A 3,927-nucleotide genomic window follows, 5' to 3' on the forward strand; every position below is an offset into this window, starting at 1 on the left:
ACACCGTAATGCACTCACATCCACAATCACACATGCTTAAAAACACCATCACGATGAAATTTACACCCTAACAGCTCTAGTGCCAACATATGTGACAACATATGAACTTATGTATGTGTTTATGTCATATACATTAGGCAGCACAATCTTGGTATAGAGAGTCTCTGAGGCATTTTGCAATGCCACACGTGACTACTACACTCAGTGTTTGGAGCTAAAGGGGTAAATGCCAACTCAACAGCTGTAATTGTTTGAACTGAATATGTTCACCTAAAGCCCTCATTTTAATCCTAGTGGACAGATGCCATATAAAACCCCTTTAAAATGAAAACAGTGTAAACATTCTGTCGCCCAATGCTGCCAGCAAGCCCTATACGGCAGACGTATATGGATCTCAAACTGAAATATTACTGTGTAATGCTGGCCATAATTCCAGCTTAAAAAAAAAAAAAACCTACATAAAGTGCAGATGGCAATTTTGGTAAAACTGACCGCAGTAATTTTGACATCCAAGAAATTCAAGTTAATACTAAACACACATGCAAAGTAAAGTCAGATTGTTCACAATTACAGCTGTAACAGATTTTTGCATACTATTGGCAATTGTACATCAAATTTTGTTTGTACAATTTTAGCATATAACTCTATGAACAATTTGTGAGTACAATTGTTTGTGAATTTTTGCATGTAATGGTATATATTATATGTGCATATGTACATATATTAAATTTTTGCACTTAATTGTACAATTTCTGTTTACAACTTTTGTGCATTATTTGCATATAACTGTACACACAATTTTAGCATGTACATGTATGTACAATGTTTAATACAACTGCACATATTTTTTGCATCATGCACTTTGAGTGTACAATAGTTAGTGTATTTATTTGTATAAAATTGTACACAGTTTTCTTTTGTAATTTCATGTTCAACTTTGTTGTAGATACTGTTTTTGAATGTAACTGACCATACAATTTCTGTGAACAAATATTTAGGCTTTTAGCAAAGAAATGTACCAAAAATTCTTGAATATAATTGTGTGTGCAATTTTGCATTAAGTTGCACATAATATTAAAATGTTACTGTACATACTACATTTGCACGCAACTAAATTGCATGTACATTTTTTGTATGTAATTGTACATACAATTACTGTGTACAGTTGTTTGTGCATTTTTTGCATATAAAATGCACACAAAAATGTAGCATGTAATTTTGTTAATTTTTTTTGTATACATACTATTTTTCTGAACAGTTTTACGTGTAATTATTTTACTTTCTTGAACTTTTTTATTTATTCATTTAAAATCATCAGATCTAAAAAAACATGAACATGACTGATCACAAATCATTTGTCAAAAGTCACATGCCCAAAAATCCACTTCACCTTTTGTTCATTTAGGGTCAGATTTAGCCAGCACTGAGTCACCCCTCTCTCTATAAGAACACTTGCAGAAGTCCAAAATCATGTCTTCCCCCTTCTACTGCTTTCAGATGAGCTCCACAATGAATGAAAAGGCAGATCTCTCTGTAAAACTCCTCGTTTAAATATTCTCCCTTCTGCTTGTCCCCCATATCCCCCCTCTCTCTCTGGTCTGCTTTATTTTATTCCTGGGTGCAAGCTGAATTTAATAAATATATGCAAATGTGTGCGGTGGAACATGACGAGTTTAAATCAGTCTGCGCTGCTCTTTGAGCGCTGGTGAGATTGAGGCTGAGAGCTGACCCCGGGTTAATCATTTTTCACTTCCCTATCGCATTCAGTTCTGCTGCTGCCAGTGTATGTGTGTGTGTGTGTGTGTGTGTGTGTGCGTGTGCATGTGTGGGTCTAAGTGAGTTTTGTGCATCCCTGTGTGTGTTTGTGTGTGTATTATTATTACAGAGGGAGGTAAGTCATGTTCATGTTTTTTGAACAAATCAATGAAGATAAAGTCTTTCATTTATCTTATCACAGATGAATCTTAAACAGTAAATAAGGAATTTTAGTGGGAGAAAATATTCTTCCTTGCACATATTTACTCAGCACTAAAACAATCACCTCATGACCTGTTGTTCTCACCTTTCTCTCTCCGTCACTCTATTTTCCTCATCCTCCAGAAAGCACAAACTTTTGGTCTTAAGTACATCTTCAGCTTTCTGTTTTGTGTCCTTCTAAGTTCTCACCATTTCTTTCAAGCATTTGTAAACATTTTTCAAATTTTCTCTCTTTTCTGATGTTATGCCACTACAATTTAAGCAAATATACTACAAATATTTTTTCTACAACTGCTAAAAATATCAACCTTTCATTATTCCATAAATTCATATATTTATATATCCTATTCAGATATCAGATATTCAGCATCAAATCAGCATGATTTCTGAAGGATCATGTGACACTGAAGACTGGAGTAATGGCTGCTGAAAATTCAGCTTCACCATCACAGAAGTAAATTTCATTTTAATTTAAAATAATAAAATAGAAAACATATTTATTTTAACCTGTAATAAAATTCCACACTAATACTGTTTTTACTGTATTTTTAATTGAATAAATGCAGCCTCAGTGAGCCTAAGTCTCTCTTTCAAAAATATTAAGAAAATTACTGAATGCAGCAGTGTACTTTGTAATAACAAAAAGTTTAACAAATTAGAAAAAAAAATGCTTAAAAAAAAAAAATCACACTCACTAGGTTCTAGCTTCTTTACAACAAAACAATCACACAAAACACTATATAATCAACTATACATAAGAAAAAAGTGGCCTACATCTGTACCTCAAAAATGAACAAAATAAATGATGCCCATGCATGCTTAAGAGTTTAAGCTTCTAGAGTTTATGGACCACCAGAGAGGTCAAAAATCAATCTCTACTGCTTTGTTCATTCCACTGTAGCTCCATCTACAGGAAGAGAAAGGTAGAAAATGAAGGAAATCCAGGATCTGAAACCTTCATTCTAATGTTACAATGTACCATAATATAGATAAAAAGTGAACCTTGAAAATGTGCATTTGCATGTTCACTCTCTTACTGTATGTTTTCCACACTCACACAGACCTTTGGGATAGCACACCCCCTCCTCCTGTCGTCAGGCATGTCTGTGGCCGCCTAACTGATCTAAGTTCTAATCAAACATCATTTAGACTGCATCTCACCCCGTCCCCACGGGAAACAACCACCCCAGTGACGGTCGCCAGGCAACCACCCTCTCATTTCTGAAGTGTCAGTTTGCATTATTGTCTTCACGCTCTCTAGTGATACCCAGAGTCTTGCACAGACACAGACTTCCACACACACATTCACCTACAGTCACATACTCAAATGTGCTTCGTAACATTTTCAAAACAGAATCTGCAAGTGTGTTTTGATACACATACCCATCCATAAGAATTCACTGCACTGCTGTCAGAAAGTGGTGTCAAAATTTGTGGCACCAACAGACCCTCGAAAATCATTTGTGTTCACCTGCCAAAGTAAATATTTGGCATTGATCTGCAATAGACTGTACAGCGTGAAGAAAAAGAAAGAGGAGAATTCACAAACATAAAGAATAATGTATATGAAACACACACGCATACAAATATGCTGAGTATGCATATCTGAAATAATCACATGGCACTCGACACAGTCCACACAAACTGTATTTGTAGGTCTAAAAAAAAGTGTAAAATGACAGATGAAGATAGTCATCTCACTGATGGCGACATCACTCACATACATATACAGAGAGAGAGAGATAGAGAGAGAGAGAGAGAGTCAGAGAAACAAATTTGTGAAATACCTTTAAGTGTGTAATTTACACATCTTTAATGTTATTTTAGTTTTATTAATATACTCATACTTATTCATATTTTTGATTACATTTTATTTGTATATTTTTATTTTTAAAATATAAAAAATTAAATGTATTTGATCAAAAATAAAATTATTAAAATTTTTATTTT

Source organism: Cyprinus carpio, chromosome A21 (assembly GCF_018340385.1).
Source record: "Cyprinus carpio isolate SPL01 chromosome A21, ASM1834038v1, whole genome shotgun sequence".
NCBI lineage: Eukaryota > Metazoa > Chordata > Actinopteri > Cypriniformes > Cyprinidae > Cyprinus > Cyprinus carpio.